At 36.4% G+C, this 19103-nt stretch overlaps 1 pseudogene; it reads right to left on the bottom strand.

Annotated features, from left to right (window-relative positions):
* Positions 1-9264: 9264 nt before the first annotated feature.
* Positions 9265-14248, bottom strand: LOC101350285 (40S ribosomal protein S18 pseudogene; annotated as a pseudogene).
* Positions 14249-19103: the final 4855 nt, after the last annotated feature.

Here is a 19103-nt window from a genome sequence, read left to right as displayed (position 1 = left end):
ATATTACAAACTCTAGGGCAACCATTAAAAAAATTTTTTTAAAGAAAATATAACTGATATGCAAAGAGAGAAGAGAAAATTAAATCATACAAAAAAAAAGAGAGAAACAATAATGGAACCAAGAACAAGTGCAATAAATAGAAAACAGTGACAACTATGGCAGACAGTAATCTGACTATATCAATAATCACTTTAAAGGTGAATGGTTTATATACTCATTAAAAGACTGAGTGGATTAAAACAAACAAAAAGAGAGCTAAGTATATGTTGTCTACAAGAAACTCACTTTAAATATAAAGACACAATATATTAAAAGTAAAGAGCTGGAGAAAGATAAACCATGCTAACACTAATCAAAAGAAAGCTGGAATAATTATATTGATTTCAGACAAAGCAGATTTTAGAGAAAGGAAAATTATCAAAGATAAAGAGGGGTATTACATAATGATAAAGGGGTCAATTCCCAAGAAGACATAACAATCCTTAATGTGAATGCACCTAACTATAGGACATTAAAATACATTAAGGCCAAAAAAATGATAGAACTGCAAGGAGAAATATACAAATCTACTATTACAGTTGTAGACTTCAACAGATATAATTGAACTGAACAGCATCATCTATCAGTTTAGTCTAATTGACATTTATAGAATACCTCATGCAATGACAGCAGGATACACATTCTTCTCAGGTTAACATGGGACATTTACCAAGATAGATCACATCCTGGAACATAAAACACACTCTAAAAAATTTAAAAGAACAGAAATCATACAAAGTATACTATCAGACCACAATGGAATTAAATGAGAAATTAATAATAGAAATATAGCTGGAAAAACTCAAAATATTTGCAGATTAAACAACACACTTCTAAATAACATATGGGTCAAAGAAGAAGTCTCAAGAGAAATTTTAAAATATTTTAAACTAACTAAATGAAAAGGAAAATACAAGTTATCAAAATATGTGGGATGCAGCAAAAGCGGTATGTAGAGGGAAATTTATAGCTTTGAATGTATATATTAAAAAAAGAAGAAAGATCTAAAAATCAATACTCTAAGCTTTCATTTTAGGAAACTCAAAAAAAGAGGAACAGATTAAATTTAAAGTAAGCAGATAAAAAGAATGATAAAAAGTAGAGCAGAAATCAACAAAATACAAAATTAATAAAGAAAAATCAATGAAACCAATAGTTGGTTTTTTGAACAGATCAATCAAATTGGTATACCTCTAGCCAGGCTAACAAAGGAAACAACAGAGAAGATAAAAATTACTGACATTAGAAATGAATGATGGACATCACAACTGAGTAAAGGAAGATTGTGAACAACTCTATACCGACAAATTTGATAAATTAGATGAAATGGGTCAATTCCTTGAAAAACACAACCTAACCAAGACTCACACAAGGAGAAACAGATAATCTGAATAGGCCTGTATTTATTAAAGAAATTGAATCAACAATTAATAACCTTCCAAAACAGAAAGCACCAGGCCCAGATAGTTTCACTGGTGAATTCTACTAAACATTTAAAGAATTAATAGTTATCCTTCTCAAACTTTTCCAAAAAATAGAAGAGGAGAGAACATTTCCTAACTCATTCCGCAAGACCAGAGTTACCCTAATATTGAAACCAGACAAAGACATTATTACAAAAAAAAAAAAAAAAAAAACCTCATTGCTGTTGAGTCAATTGCAACTCCTAGTGACCCTACAGGTCAGAGTAGAACTGCCCCATAGAGTTTCCGTGGAATACCTGGTGGATTTGAACTGCCGACCTTTTGGTTAGCAGCCATAGCTCTTAACCACTATGCCACCAGGGTTACAAAGACATTATTAGGAAAGAAAATTACAGACCAATATTTCTCATGAACATAGATGCAAAAATCTCCAATAAAATGGTAGCAAATTGATTGCAACAATGTATAAAAAGAATTATACAACAGGACCAAGTGGGATTTAGCTCAGATATATAAGGCTGTTTCAACATTTGTAAATCAGTTAATGTAATTCATTGTATCAATAGGCTAAAGAAAACAAATCATATGATCATATTAACAGATGCAGCTAAAACATTTGACAAAATCCAACATCCATTCATGAAAAAATTCTCAGCAAACTAGGAATAGAGTGGAATTTCCTCAACTTAATAAAGAACATTTATAAAAAACCTACAGTAAACAACATAATGGTGAAAAACTAGATGTTTTCCCTCTAATATTGGGAACAAGACAAGGAGGTCCCCTCTCATCATTCCTATTCAACATTTTGCTGGAAGTCCTAGCTAATGCAACTAAATAAAGAAAGAAAATAAAAGTTATACAAATTTGGAAGGAAGAAATAAAAGTGTCTTTGTTTGCAGATTATATACTTGTTTATGTAGAAATTTCCAAAGAATCAACCAAAAAACTCTGGAACTAGTAAGCAATTATAGCAAGGTAGAAGGATACACAGTAACTATACAAAAGTCAATTGCTTTCCTACATGCAAGCAATGAAAAATTGGAATTTGAAAAAAAAAAAAACACATCACCATTTAAATTGGCACCAAAAAATGAAATATTTTGGTATAAATCTAACAAAATATACACAAGATCTATATGAGGAAAACAAAAGAAACCAAAGAAGGTCTAAATAAATGGAAAGATATTCCATGTATATGGATAGGAAGACTTAGTATTATTAAGATGTCAATTCTTCCCAATGTGATCTATAGATTCAATGTAATCCCCATCAAAATCCAAGCAAGATATACACGGATTTCAACAAGCTGATTCTAAAGATTATACGTAAAGGTAAAAGACCCAGAATAGCCAGCACAATACAGAAGAAGAATAGGATTGGAGGACAAGCTACAGTGATCAAGACAGTGTGGCACTGGTGAAGGTACAGACAAATACGTAAGTGGAACTGAATAGAGAGCCCAAAGTAGACCCACACAAATATAATCAAAGGAGTAAAGGCAATTCAGTGTTGAAAGGATAGTCATTTCAACAAATGGTGCTGAAACAACTGAACATTCACGTGCAAAAAAATAAATCTAGACATAGAGCTTACTCAAAATGGATCATATACCTAATGTAAGACACTAAGTCATACAACTTTTAGAAGATAACATAGGAGAAAATCTAGGTGACCTTGCATTTAGCGATGACTTTTTAAATACAACACCAAAATCATAATCCATTAAAAAAGCATGGGTAATTTGGTCTTAATTAAAATTAAAAACTTCACTGTGTGAAAGACACTGTTAAGGGAATGAAAGACAAGCCAAAGCTGGAAGAAAATATTTATAAAACATGTATCTGATAAAGACTTATATCAAGATATACAAAGAACACTTAAAACTCAGTAATAAGAAAACAACCTAATTACAAAATGCTCAAAAGATCTGAACTGAGACCTCAACAAAGAAGACAAACAGATCAAAATAAGCACATGAAAAAATGCTGAACATCATTTACCATTAGGGAATTGCAAATCAAAACAATGAGACACAACTACACACCTGTTAGAATGGCTAAAATCCAAAATACTGACACCACCAAATGCTGGCAAGGATATGAAACAACAAGAACTCTCATAATTGCCAGTGAGAATGCAAAAAGTACAGCCACTTTGGAAGACAGTTTAGTAGTTTCTTAGAAAGTGAAACATAGACTTACCATTAGATCCTGCAATCTCACTCCTAGGTGTTTACCCAAATGAGATGAAAAATGTGTGTCCACATAAAAACCTGAGCATGAATGTTCATAGCAGCTTTATTCATAACTGTCAAAAATGGAAAGAAACCAAGATGTCCTTCAATAGGTGAATGAATAAACGAACTGTGGTGCATCCATACAACGGAATATTATTCAGCAATAAAAAGAAATGAGATACCAATCTACAAAAAAGGGTGGAGGAACTTAAATGCATATTTCTAAGTGAAAGAAGCCAGTCTACAAAGTATATACTGTATGATTGCAACTATATGACATTCTGGAAATGACTAAACTATAGAATCAGTGAAAAGATCAGTGGTTGCCAGTCATTCAGAAGGAGTGGTGTGGGATGAACAGGTGAAGCACAGGGCATTTTTAGGGAAGTGAAGCTCTTCTGTATGATAATGTAATGGTGGATACATGACATTAAGCAGCCATCAAAATCTATAGAACTATACAACACAAGGCATGAACCTGAATATAAACTATGGACTTCAGTTACTAATAATGTATCAATATTGATTCATCAATTGTAATAAATATACTACAATAAGGCAAGATGTTATTATGAGAGACAATGTGCAGGGTGGAGTGTGCTTATCAGAACTTCGTACTTTCTGCACTATTTTTCTATAAACCTACAACTTTTCTAAAAAATAGTTTATTAAAAACAAAAAAAATCCCATCAATTTAAGATTCTTGAAGATTTTGAGAGCTTAAAAATTCAAGTTGTTTTTGTACTGAAAGAATTCCATTTAGACTTTTAAATGATGAAAATATTTGGGACTGGATAAGGATGATGATTGAACAACATGATGAACATAAGTTAATGTCACTGAACTGTACATGTGAAGAATGTTGAAATGGCAAATGTTTTGTTACATATGTAATTAACACAATAAAAATAAAATAAAGATTAAAAAATGCTCATGCAGACAACATAAAAGTTTTTGCATATGTACAGGAAAACCAAGAACTGCAAAAAGAAAAATACTTTCAAATGCATAAAAATGGATTTCTAATCCTTTTCATTTGCTGGTGTCTCTGCTGCAGCTTCAGAGGAAAGAAATATTCTCTGTCTAGGATCCTATCTTGTTTTACTCAACACTAGCTGTGTATTTCCTACCTCCCACCCACTCTTCAATCCACTGTCTTCTGGTTTCCACCATCTTACCCCAAAGAAAATGACTTGTTAAAGTGGAATTAAAGAAAAAGAGGAAGATACGAAAAGATGAAAGAGGCAAATTAATACCAATTATCTGAATGTAGTTAATAATACAAAGCTAAGAAATTCCTTTCTGTAAAGACTTACTTCTTGAACAAAGTGTTTAAAATGAAAATTCTAAAGGCATTCTTTTGCATTTATATTGTATAGATTTCAGAAAATCAATTTTTTATTAATTGGATTTGGAAAATTATTTTCAAAATAATAAAAATACTTCAACACTCTTCAAAAGTGTTTATATTTTCAATATCTGTATATTTCCCATGCTCTCTGACTATGAACATTTTGAATATTTCATAGGGAAGTGGCGATATAAGCCTTCTTCAAGTGTATCTTAACTAATCCATTAGTATCACTTTAACGTTGAAATGATTGGGTTTCAGAAATAGTTTGTAGAGACAATCTATAAAATTTAAATGATTCATAAAAATATCATTTTATATTAAGTTAATCTTTAAAAAAAAGACAGCTTCATCAAATAAAATTTTTTCTGGTATGATGAGCATTCTAATGTTTAATTTACACAAAGAAGCAAATAAAATAGCATTTTACATGTAGGATATTATATTAATATCCTAATGCAGTAATTTTGAGAATTTATTATAATTTAACTTTATTCCTTAAGTGTTACTAGATCTGAAATCAGAGGAAGGGATGGTCATTGTTTTGATAAATACACGTGTAAGTATCTTATAAAGAGCCCTTGTGTCACAGTGGTTAAGCACTCAGCTGCTAGCCGAAAGGTTGGCAGTTCAAACCTACCAGCCGCTCCATGGAAGAAAGATGTGGCAGTCTGCTTCCATAAAGATTTACAGCCTTGGAAACTCTATGGGGGTAGTTCTACCCTGTCCTATAGGGTCACTATGAGTCGGAATCGACTTGATGGCAGTGGGTTTGGTTTAAGTATCTTATAATGATTTTTATTATTATACTTTTGTGAGTCTACTTGCTAATGGATATTAGCTTTGAATATACATGAAATGTTTAAAAAGTTATTCATCCCTTCTTTCATTTATTTAACAATATTTTTTGAGTAGTCAATAGGATTACACTAGTGAACAAATAGAAAAGTAATCCTTACTTGCACATAGTATACATTCTTGTGAGGAAGACAAACAATAAAAAAGATAAATATAATTATAGCATGTTAGAAAATGATAGTGGTAAGGAAGAAAAAGAAAGCAATGAAGAGGATTAATGTTAGGAAAGACTGAACCATTAAATAGAGTGGCCAGGGAAGGCTTTACTAGGACGGTTACTGCTGAAGACAGGTAGAAGGCAGTGAGGAGCTAGCCATATAGACATATAAGGGAGAAGTACCTCAGTTAGAATGAAGAACAGGTACCAAAGCCCTGAGGCAGAAGCATGCCTGGTGTTTTCAAGAGACAGCAAGGAGACCAGTGTAGTTGGGGTAACGAAAGCAAGAGGTAAAATAGCAGGAGCTCAGGTAGCAGGCAGCCAGATCATCTAGACCTTTGGGGGCCATTATAAGGAACTTTAGCGTTTTCTCTGAATGAGATGAGAAATCATTGGAGGGTTTTCAATAGAGGATTGACACAGTCTGACTTACATTTTGACAGAAACATTGGTTGCTATGTGGAGAACAGACTATAGGAGACAAGGACAGATGTGGGAAAAACACTTCGGAGGCTGTTGAAATCATTTGATAGTAGCGGCCTGGACCATGGTGGTGACAATGGGATTTGTGAGAAGTGATCTAATTATTTTGAAGGTGGAACTGACAGGATTTATATAAGGTCAACTGTGAGGTATGAGAGAGACGAGACAAAGTCAAACCACGGTTTGTTTACCTGAGCAACTAGAAGAACAATATCATTAACCAAGATAGGGAAAACTGCTGGAGATACTGTTAGGAAGGGAGGCTATCAAGAGATCAGTTTCAGACTTGTACATGTGTATTATCAATCTAAATGGTGATGTCAAGCAGACAGTTGGATATACAAGTCTGGAATTTGGAAAAAAGGTCCAGGCTGAAGATATAAATTTGGGAGTCGTCTAAATATAGAAGGCATTTAAAGCCATGAAACTCAGTAAGGTTCGCCAAGTAAATGAGTGTAGATAAAAAAGAGAACCAAGGACTGAGCTGGGGGGACCCCAACATTTACAGGTCAGAGAGATTGGGAGGAATCTGAAAAATGGACTGAGAAAAAGCAACCAGAAAAATGGGAAAAGAACTAGGAAAAAATGGTGTCCTGGAAGATAAGAAAAGCAAGTGATTCAAGGTGGAGAAAGTGACCATCTGTGACAAGATCTGCTGATAAGTTTAGTAAAATGAGGACTGAGAAACGACCATTGGCCTTAACAAAGTAGAAATTATTTGATGACCTGAGATTAGCAGTTTTGAAGGAGTGGTGTGGGTGCGCACATAAGTGTAACAAGTACAAGAGAGAATAGGAGGACAGAAATTGGAGACAATGAGTATAGGCTTTTTACTCTAGGCAGTAGCTGGAGAGGGTAGTGGCGTCAAGAGAGGGATTTTTTGAAAGATGAGAGAAAAAACATGTTTGTCTGCCAACAGGAATGATCTAGAGAATCCTTATTAAAAAAATGTCTAACAATGATCTGTGAATGTCCTTGATACGTTATGATTATAGTAGAGGCAGGGGGAGGGAATTAAAGTGCAAGTCATCTCCTGAAAGTAGCCACAATTTATACTATAAAGGCTGTGGTTGTGGTTGTGGTTGGTGATTGAGATTTCCCTCATAATTAATCACAGTCCATTTGCTAAAGAAGCTCAATACACTATATAATACTTAAGCTTTTTATAGCAATATATAAAATGAAGCAGAGATGTTTGCATTTCATTTACACTGCAGGTTATTTTACATTGCTATATGTAAAATTCCCAGATCTAATAGTCTTTTAGCTTATCACATCGCATAAAACATATAGGTTGTTTTTGAAAGTGGAAAATAAAAAATACACAATATGTGAGAAAGAGATGGAAAATGGAATTGAAGAAGTAGATAAGGGCCAGATCATGTATGGCCTTTTAGGTCATAGGAAGAATTTTGAATTTTATTCTAACTATGGTAGAAAACCACTGGGGGCTTTTGAGCAGAAGGAGGGATGTGATCTGATTTACATATTAAAAGAATAACTATATGGAGACAGAGCGCATAGGGCCAAGAGTGAAAGCCAGGAGGCAAGATAAAAGGTATTGCATCGTCTAGGTTAGGCTGATAGTAATGGAGGTAGTGAGAGAATTTACTCTTAAGATAGAGCCAATGGTTTTGCTGATGGATTGTTTCTGTTCTCAAAGAGCTTAAGTCTACAAAGGGAAGCTAGATATTAAATAAATAATTAAGGGAGTCATGAATTTTATGAAAGGGAAAATATGGGGCCCTGTGGTATCACATGGTGTTATGAATTGAATCGTGTCCTCCACATATGTGTGTCAACTTGGCTAGGCCATGATTCCCAGTATTCTGTGATTCTCCACCATTTGGTCATCTATGTGATTTTCCCATGTGTTGTAAATCCTACCTTTATGATGTTGATGAGACAGGATTAGAGGCAATTATGTTAATGGACAGGACTCAATCTACAAGATTAAGTTGTGTCTTAAACCAATCTCTTTTGAGATATAAAAGACAGAAGCAGAGAGACGTGAGGGCCTCATACCATCAAGAAAGTAGTGCCAGGAGCAGAGCTCGTCCTTTGGACCTGGGGTCCCTGCACTGAGAGGCAACTAGACCAGGGGATGATTGATGACAAGGACCTTCCTCCAGAGCCGACAGAGAGCGAAAGTCTTCCCCTGGAGCTGGTGCCCTGAATTCAGACTTCTAGCCTATTAGACTATCGGAGAATAAATTTCTGTTGTTAAAGCCATCCACCTGTGGTATTTCTGTTATAGCAGCACTAGATAACTAAGACACATGGCAAGATTAAAAAAAAACAAAAAACCAAACCCATTGCCGTCAAGTCAATTCCAACTCATAGCAACCCTATAGGACAGAGTAGCACTGCCCCATAGGGTTTCCAAGGAGTGCCTGGTGGATTCAAACTGCCGACCTTTTGGTTAGCAGCCATAGCTCTTAACCAGTACACCACCAAGGTTTCCGTGGCAAGATTAGAGATGCTTATAATAGAGACCCTGAGGAAGTGACAAAGCTATAAGTCTAGAATTGAGTATTTAATACAGTGACTATTTTTTTATTAGCATCTGGATCTCCTTTGGGGAATTGGCTGTGGTGTGTTGTCTTGATGGGTGATATTGGCCATACAGAAGCCTCAGGGCCAAATCTATTCTTTCCTGGCCCAATGCAGTCAGAAAACAGGTGCGTGACTTAGGCTCAGCCAACTGCATGGTCTCTCCTAAGAGTTTGCATCCTGAGCAAATGAGGTCTCAAGAACTTGGGGAGTGTTGGAAGTCATAATCAAGACCATAGCTGCAGAGCAGCTTATTCCTGCTGTCCTGCCCTCCTGAACTGCAGGGACATCCTTGGTTCCTGCTGATAATTTTTAAGCCTAGTCTATCCTATTGATTTTGTCTCTTCTCAATATCCTCCCAATAAAAACTCTTCTTCATTTTTGTTAATTTATATTTTTAGGTGTTTAAATTATTTATTAATAGACAAGAATATAGACTTATTTCTTCTTGGACATACTCATGGAGTGGCCATGGAGGCCAGTGATCTTGGTGTGCTGGCCTCAGACATGAAGGCCTCAGAAGTGGCATAGCCCTTTGTGGGCTCAAATCTTCTTCAGTCACTCCGTGGCTTTGTAGAGCTTATTGTCCAGACCATTGGCTATAATCTGACTATATTTTCCATCCTTCACACCCTTTTGTCTGTTCAGGTGCCAATCTGGAATCTTGTACTGGCATGGATTTTGCATAATGGTGATCACATGTTCCACCTCATCCTCAGTGAGCTCTCCTGCCCTCTTGGTGAAGTTGATGTTTGCTCTCCTCAACACCACATGAGTATATCTTTGCCTCGCATCCTTAACAACAGTGATGGCAAAGACTGTTTTCTGCCATCCATCAATATTGGTGTTGAGCACTTGCAAAACATGCTGAAACTTCTCAGGGATCACTAGAGATAGGTGGCGCAAGTACAGCTATTGATTTATTTTTGCTGGAAACCAAAAACCCTATCTGATACGTGAAGGATGAGTAGGAATTGGCCAGGCAAGGGAGAAACAAAGGGCGGGAAACTTTAGTATTATCAGCTTAGTGTTATAGCCCTTCACCGTATTGCAGCTCTTTTATTTGGGTCTAGGAGATTCTCAGTGCAGGGGCCCTGGGTCCAAAGGGTATGCTCCTCTCCAGGCTCTTGTGGATCAGGAGGATCTCAAAACATCTCTGTGGGATTGGCTGCTTATACAGAAAACTCCTTGTCAGTTTCAAGGCATGGCTTTCCTAGCAGGATAGTAAATCGACCTATCCCTTAGGTGGATCAAAAACTGACCAATCCTACTGGGTGGGTTGCAAGCCACTTAGGTAGGTAGCAAACTGACCAGTAAGTTGGTAGACTGTGGCCTGAAAGGCAACATGAGAGGAACCTATTGCACCAGAGTGCCTCTGGGTAGACTTGAACCATCAACCTTTCAGTTAGCAGCTGAGCATGTTAACTGTTGGCACTACTCAAGGACTCCAAGTAGGCATAAAATAAGCATAAACAAAGCACCATGAGAGTAGAGAACTGATCATTAGTAACTCCTGATGTTAATATTTCTCCTTTAGTCAATGTTGTTATTCAGCTTGTTCCTCTACTCAATATTTGCCTTATGTCTAGTTTTATATGATACATTTTGGCATACATAATTCAGATATCATCCCAGACAAATGTTGAGCAGTGTTCTCAATGGCCACCTAAAAATGTACACTTGCTTGTCCTCAAACAATTTGGTACATCAAAATAAACAGCAGTTATCTTGCAAAGACAACACAAGCTGGAATATATTCCTGGTATCTCTTGAAACCGGGCACCCACTCTAGGGCAGTGTTATCTATCCTACCGGGCATAGATAGTGAGTAATACGAGTCTGTTCTTAAAAGGGGTTGGGGTAAAGAATACAGGTAAAGGCAAAAAGAATCAAAAAAGGAAGGAAAATCCAAACAGTGTTACTATCTACCATGCAATACAATTGCAAAGGGCAATTACATATTAAAACCAAGTGTCTTGGTTATCTAGTGCTGCTGTAATAGAAATATCACAAGTAGATGGCTTTAACAAACAAATTTATTTTCTCACAATTTAGGAGGCTAGAAGTCTGAATTCAGGGTGCCAGCTCCAGGGGAAGGCTTTCTCTCTCTTCCGGCTCTGGACCAATCATCCCCCTGGTCTAGGAACTTTTCAGTACAGGTACTCTGGGTCCAAAGGACGCGTGCTTCTTATCTCAGTTGGAAACCCTGGTGGTGTAGTGGTTAAGAGCTCAGCTGCTAATCAAAAGGTCAGCAGTTCAAATCTACCAGGTGCTCCTTGGAAACCCTTTGGGGTAGTTCTACTCTGTCCTATAGGGTCACTATGAGTTGGAATCGACTTGACCGGCAATGGGTTTGGTTTGGTTATTTTTTTAAATCTCAGTTAATATTCACAACTCCTTTGAAGTGAGCAGGGCAAGTACAATTTAATTTTATCACCATTTTTAGGAAAAGATGAGGCTGAATTTGACAATTAAGCAGGGCAGTGTGTAAATCAGAGAAGAGGGTACCAACTGGTCAGAGAGATACCAAGAGCTGGAGTATGAAATTAAAGGGCTGAAACACTGGAAAGATCAGAACAGAGAACAGAGAATGCAATACCTAGTACTCTTTACAAGTATTTTGGACGGGGAACTTCTGGCTAGGATTCCACAAGAAAAGTGCAGTTCTCTCATGCCCTTTTCTTTGGTTACATTCTGTCCTCTGCCTGGGATTTCCTTCACTACTTTTTTGTCTAGCAGAAACAGAGAAAGGGAGAGAAAAAAAGGGGGAGAGAGGGAGAGGGAGAGGTTTATTTTTAAATTGAAGAATTTCAGGAGAGTAAAAATGAGGACGCCATGGAGAACAAAACAAAAACTTCAGCTTTACTGAAGAGTCTAACATAGAGTTCTACCAAGCATGTCATGAAGATTCATTGAGAAAATTCCTAGAGAAAATCAACAGACTCAAAGAATCATAAATATAACTGTATATTCTGCCTCCACAGGAGTTTAAAAAAAAGTAATCCCATAAAACAACTGATTATAATAAAGAGACTTCATGTTGCCAAATAGACTTAGGCTAGTTCAAGAAGTATACCAGTTCTCAACATTCCTCTTGATTAAAGTCATGTTATATGCCATAGAGCCAAAATCAAACTTGGTTTAGAGGCAGAGTCCTGCCAATAATGTAAAAAATACCCTGGAACAGAATGACAATTCTTTAAGACACACATCCTGGATGTAGTAAAGAAAATTCTAGACACCAGAATATTTGAAAGTAAAGATCTAGGGGTTTGATTAAGATGTGGAGGACCCCCCAAAAAATACATACATACATATATATATGTGTGTGTGTGTAGTCGTAGTCCCTGGGTCGTGCAAACTACTGACAAAAATTTTGGAGGTTCAAATTCACTGAGAGGCATCTTGGAAGAAAGCCCTGGCTATCTACTCCTGAAAGGCCACAGCTATTTGAAAAACGCTATGAAGTGCAGTTCTACTCTGAAAAACATGGAGTTGCCATGAGTTGGAATTGACTCAAAGGCAGCTAGTTTGGTTTTTTGGTTATACACACACACACACACACACACACACACACACACACACATTATTAATAATTGTTTGAAAAAAAGTAATAAACAAGAAGACAGATATAAAATCTCTGATGGAAGGCCTGGGATTAAAGATAAAATCCATAGATTCGAAGAAATCAGTCAAAATAATCTTCCTGTCATGTTGAAACTAAGAAAAAATATTGTGTGAAAAAATGGGATAAGATATTAGAATGTCATAAGTCTATGCAGATATTAGAAATATTTATAAGGAATTCTACCAAACTTCTAAAAATATAAAAATATCCCTCATGAAGGTAGAGTCGATGAAAGGAATATGAAGTTTAAACTTCTACTTTCTACTGAAGAAGAAAAATACAAGCCTGAAGAGAAACATGTAGAAGAAAGCAGCAGCCTGGAATAAGGAATTTACTGAACTGAAGGAGCAAACTTAATTAATTCAGAAGTCTCAGAAAGATACAGAAAAACTCTTGCCTTCTATGACTTATCCTTGGAAGTCACATATCCTTACATCTGAGACAGTCACAAAGAATCACCAAGTTTAAGGGTAAGAGAGGCAAGTTTTTGGAAGAGCATGTAAAATTATACTGTTATAGTCCTTTTGGGAAAATACAAAAATCTGCCATAGACTCCTTATGATGAGGTGGTGGCTTGGTCAGTTTTTGAGTTTCAGACCATTACTAGGCACATCTCTTCAATTATGAGTAGGCCAGATGGTCACAGTTGCCTCCATGGTCAGGGGTGGAGAGGGCTCTCTAACATTCACAGGAGGTGGGCTAAAAGGGATATTTTGGTCACTGTTCCTAATTAATGAAACACCAAAGCCTAGATCTTAGACAGAGTTTTGTCAGATAGATCAAGGCTTGACAAACAATGACTTGAGGGCCAAATCCAGCCAGCCACCTGTTTTTGTAAATAAAGTTTTATTGGAACATAGCCATGGTCATTCATTTACGTATTGTCTATGACTGCTTTCACACTATGATGGCAAAATTTAGTGGTTGCAACAGAGACCATATAGCCCACAAAGCCTAAAATATTTAGTATCTGGCCCTGTTCAGAAAAAAGTTGACTGCCTCCTATAATAGATTATTCATATTTCACCATAGAAACATGTGGATGTCTTTTCCCAGTCTCAGGTTCTCTTCTGTCCCATCTCTTTGAATAAAGCCCCCTGGGAGAGGGGCCAGAGAAGGGGCGGGGAGGGGGTGCTCTATCACTCAGAGGCGGGAGGGCAGTGGATATCTTAGCCACCAAGTTTATGCCATCCATTTCTTATAGAAAAGAAAAGATGACTCACATAGAAGTTGTAAAAATAGTACAGAGCATTCCCATGTATCTTTCATCTAGCTCTCTCCAATGATAATATATTACATAACCATAGCACAATTATCAAAAACAGGAAATTGACACTGGTACAATACTATTAACTAAACTACAGACATTATTTGGATTTCACTAGTTTTTGTATTTTGCACAGCATATCTTTTTAACCCCTCTGTAACTTTATATATGAAGTATATTTCTTGTGAACAGCATACAGTAAAATCTCGATTTTTGTCCCTCTGATAATCACTGCCTTTTACTGACATGTTTAGTCCATTTACATTTAATGTAATTATTACTATGTTTGGTTTAAGTCTCCTATCTTGTTATTTGGAGCCCTGGTGGTGCAGTGGTTAAGAGAGTGGCTGCTAACCAAAAGATTGGCAGTTCGAATCCACCAGCTGCTCCTTGGAAACCCTATGGGGCAGTTGTACTTTGTGCTATAGGGTCGCTATGAGTGGGAATCGGTTCGATGGCAATGGGTATCTTGTTATTTGGTTTTTATTTTCCATTTTCTCTTTGTTTCTATGTTCCTCCTGTCTTTCCTTCTTTTGTTTGACTCATGTATTCTTTTTAGTATTTTATTTTACCTCCGTTATTCACTTTTTAGCTATACCTCTTTGTGTTATTTTTTGGAGGTTGTTCTAGAGAATATAGTAAGAATCTTTCAGTTACCACAGTCAAATAATAGTCTCCTTTTTGAACAGTGTAAGAACCTTACAACTGTATACTTTCATTTACCTTCTTTTACCCTTTATGTTCTTATTGTCTTAAATTTTCCCATTGCATATACTGTTGTTGTTGTTATTGTTAGGTGTCCCAGAGTTGCTTCCGACTCATAGCGACCCTAATGAGCAGAATGAAACATTGCCCAGTCCTATGCCATCCTCACAATTGTTGTTATGCTTGAGCCCATTGTTGCAGCTCTAAAATACCTGATTAATTTTGTTTTGAAATATCAATAATTAAAAAATTAATGTATATAAAAGATAAAGATATTTTTGAAATTTTCTTTTGTATTTTTTTAAACACATATTTACCACATCTAGTACTCTCTATCCCTTCCTGCATATGTTGGGTTTCATGTGGCATTATTTCTCTTCAACCTGAAATACTTACAATACAGGTCTACTGAAGACAATTTCTCTCAGTTATTTTCTACCTGAAAATGTCTTTATTTTGCCCTGATTTGTGGAGAAAATTTTCATTGGATATAGAATGTTAAATTGAGTATCTTTTTTCTTTCAGCATTTTACCTTCTATTTTCAGTCGTTCTCCATTGTTTCTGTGAAAAGTTAGCAACTGTTCCCTATATTTAATGTCTTTTCTTCCCTCTAACTGATTTTTAGATTTTTTTCTTTATCTCTGTTTTTCAGCTGTTTGATTATGAGGTGCCTAGATGTTTTAATCTGGTGTTTGTTCAGCTTCTTGTATTTATGAGTTGATGTCTTTCATCATTTTTTGGATCATTCTCAGTCATTACCACTTCAAACATTTCTTTATTCTCTTTTTCTCCTCTACTTCTAGGACTTCAATTACCCATACATTAGACCATCTGATATTATTCTACAGATCTTGTACACTCGTTATGTTTTTTTTTCTATTTTTTCTCACTTTGGATACTTTCATTAACCTGTATTCAAGTTCATTGATCCTTTTTTCCTGTTATGTCCAGTTTGCCAATGGATTCTTCTTTTCTGATATCATACTTTTTATTTCTGACTTTTCCATTTGGTTCTTTTTTTTTTTTCTTTCTTTTTTTACAGCTTCCATGTCTCTGCTAAAATTCTCCATCTTTTCATATATATTGTCCACCTTTTCCACTAGATCCTTTATCATTTTAACATAATTATGTTAAAGTTTTTGTCTGATTAATTTCAACATTAGAGTCATCTCCTGGTCTGTTTCTATTGATTGTTTCCTACCTTTCCTTCCCTTGGGTCATATTTTTTTGCTTCTTCATATGTCTTGTAATTTTTGACTGCATGCCAGATGATATGTATAAAAACATAGTGAATTGAAGTAAATAATATTTTCCTCTAGAGAAGTGTATGCCCCTTAATAGATAAGTGGTATCTTGGGTGAAGGGTGAAACAGTACACAATACAAGGGAAACTAGCACAACTTGTACAAGGAAAGGTCATGGAAGCTCCATAGACACATACAAACTCCCTGAGGGACTGAATTGCTGGGCGGAGGGCTGTGGGGACCGTGGTCTCGGGGAACATCTAGCTCAATTGGCATGACACAGCTTATAAAGACAATGCTCTACATTCTACGTTGGTGAGTAGTGTCTGGGGTCTTAAAAGCCTGTGAGCGGCCATCTAAGATACTCCACTGGTCTCATCCCTTCGGGAGCAAGGGAGAATGAAGAGAACAGGATACAAGGAAAAGATCAGTCCAAAGGACTAATTGTCTATAGCTACCAAGGCCTCCACCGGACTGAGTCCAGTACAGCTAGATGGTGCCCGGCTACCACCACTGACTGCTCTGACCAGGATCACAACAGAGGGTTCTGGACAGAGCTGGAGAAGGATGTAGAGCATAATTCTAACTCATAAAAAAAAGACCAGATTTACTGGCCTAAAGGAGACTGGAGAAACCCCGAGAGTATGGCCCCCAGACACCTTTTTAGCTCAGTGGTGAAGTTACCTCCGAGGTTCACTGTTCAGCCTGGGAGTGGACAACCCCGTAAAACCAAATGAGACTAACGAGGTACAGGAGTCCAGTGACAAGGGCCAGAAGGCAGAAAGGGACAAGGAAGCTGGTGATAGGAACCCAAGGTTGAGTAAGGATATTGTTGATGTGTTGTGAGATTGTTAACCATTGTCATAGGGCAACATTTGTAGTAACTGTTAAATGAGAAACTATTTTGTTCTGTAAGCCTTCATCTTAAGTGAGAATAACAGCACAATTGGAAGAGCGTAGTCAATGTCACTGAACTGTGCATGTAGAAATTTTTGAAATGGTGTATCTTTGGCTATGTGTATTTTAACCAAAAAAAAAGGTTGAGAAGTTAGAGGGTTGATATGTTGTGGGGTTGTTAACCAATGTCATAAAACAACATGTGTACTACTGTTTCATGAGAAACTATTTGTTCTGTAAGCCTTCACCTGAAGTAAAATAAAAAAAAAAAAAATTGAGCAGGCAAAAAAAGAAAAAAAAAAGTGTATGCCCCTTTTTGTGCCAGGCCACTATAATTGGAGGCTGAGTTAATGTGTTCAATAGTTGAAATGAGTCTGGGCTTTGTTGCATCTTTAGTTTGATTTAGTTCACCCTTGTCTCCAAATGTTTTGATGGTGGAATCAGGACTTTCCATTCTTCAGGGCTTAAGACTCAAGCAATGGCAAGCTTCCAGAGATCTCTTTATACTCTACAGCTGGGCTATCAGTTCTCTGAACCACAGGCAATCACTTTTTGCTTTCCAGATTGGCTGTCAACTTTTGCGATTACTGAAAATTTCTCTTTGTTCTCCCATCCTGGCTACAGCTTTCTGTGCCTCAGGGGAGCTGTGTGTCCCATTATACTACTGCTAGTCTTTGGAGGACAGTTGCCTTACACTTTGTGGAGACCCAGATCGCTTAAGTAGGGTTTCTTTAAGTTTTTTGTTTTCTCCTCCAGCCTTTGGAACTGAAATCCATAGGTGTTTAGGTTGAATTTCTCTCATCTCTCCTGCTCTGATCCCTCATTCTGCCTTACACTAGGAGATGCCCTGTATACCTAAAAAGGGATCTCTTAGCTCATCTATCCTGCCCCAGCCACTGATGTACTACCCTCAAGCATTCTACAAAGACATTGAAAAAGTTGGTGGTTGGTATAAATTTATTATGTGGCTGGGTAGCCTTTGAATTCTGATCTGTCATGCCTGTCCACAGATAGCTATTAAATTGGTTTTGATTGGCTTCTCCTTGCCCACCAGGTAAGGCAGAGTCTTTTTCTTCCCAGTCTTCCATCAGGAATAATAGCAGCCATGGACACTTTCTTTTCTGTGAAGGACTCATTGCTTCTGAAGGTTAGTTCATTTAGGTTTCTTTGCATCCTTAGCTCTCTGATGAGTTTTTAAAATATTATTGTATAGCTTATCGGTTTGTTCTAGTTGTTAGGGTGAGAATGGTCTCTTGTTACTTTCTACATCCTAACAGGAAAAGAAAATATGTAGCCTCCTTTTTACATTTAACATCAAAATATAAATACTTTTCCATGTTATTATAAACTCTTGCTAATCATCATTTTTCATAGTTGCAAAATATTTCATTGAATAAGTTAACCATTCTTTTGTTGTTAGACATTTAGTTGGTTTCCAGTTTTTCTCTCTTATTAATGATGTTTCTTTGAACAACCAAAAACCATTCTTAAGGCCCTTCTTATGCATGGTGATCCACCATGGGAAATGCATTTTATTAAAAATTCCATACCATACTCTGAGATGGGAGAAATTACATACTTAGTAAATGTATTTTACCAAAGCTTCCCTGAACTAAAATATTCATGATGATGCTGACAAAGTACACTGTTGATTTTTATCAACTTTATATGCATGCTTTTAAACTGTAAAGCACTACATAAAAATATACTAGAAAAAAGGGGTGGTGCTTTGTGGACAAATACTACACATACTGTACTTGAAAGAGTCTGTTAAGATTGAATTGCCTGTTGTTGCTAGTGTCTGTCAAGTTGATTCTGATTCATGGCACCCTATGTGTTACAGAGTAACATATATGATTTTCTTGGCTGTAATATTAATGAAGCCAGATTGCCAGGCCTATCTTTGGCAGTACCAGTGAGTGGGTTTGAACCACCAACCTTTAGATTAGCAGTTGAGTGCCAACTGTTTGCGTTACCAAAAAATAATAAAGCATGGGATTTTATCGGGATCCATGAATGGACTTCAGAGGTCCATAAATTCCCTAAAAGAGCAAGCACAACATGAATGTAATTTGCATTGTTCTTGGGAGAAGTTCCATAACATTCATCAGATTATTAAAGAAGTACATTGCCCTAATGTGAAGAATCTCTGCCATAGAATTGCCACGCTTAATTAGAATGTGATTCCTTGCAGATATCTTAATATGGCTTCACATGTTTGAAAATAATGAAAATACATGTCAACATTGAAAGTGT

Source organism: Trichechus manatus, unplaced genomic scaffold (genome assembly GCF_000243295.1).
Source record: "Trichechus manatus latirostris isolate Lorelei unplaced genomic scaffold, TriManLat1.0 scaffold00021, whole genome shotgun sequence".
Lineage (NCBI taxonomy): Eukaryota > Metazoa > Chordata > Mammalia > Sirenia > Trichechidae > Trichechus > Trichechus manatus.
The sequence above is the reverse complement of the archived record's forward strand: the minus strand, read 5'-3'. Positions and strand labels throughout refer to the sequence as shown.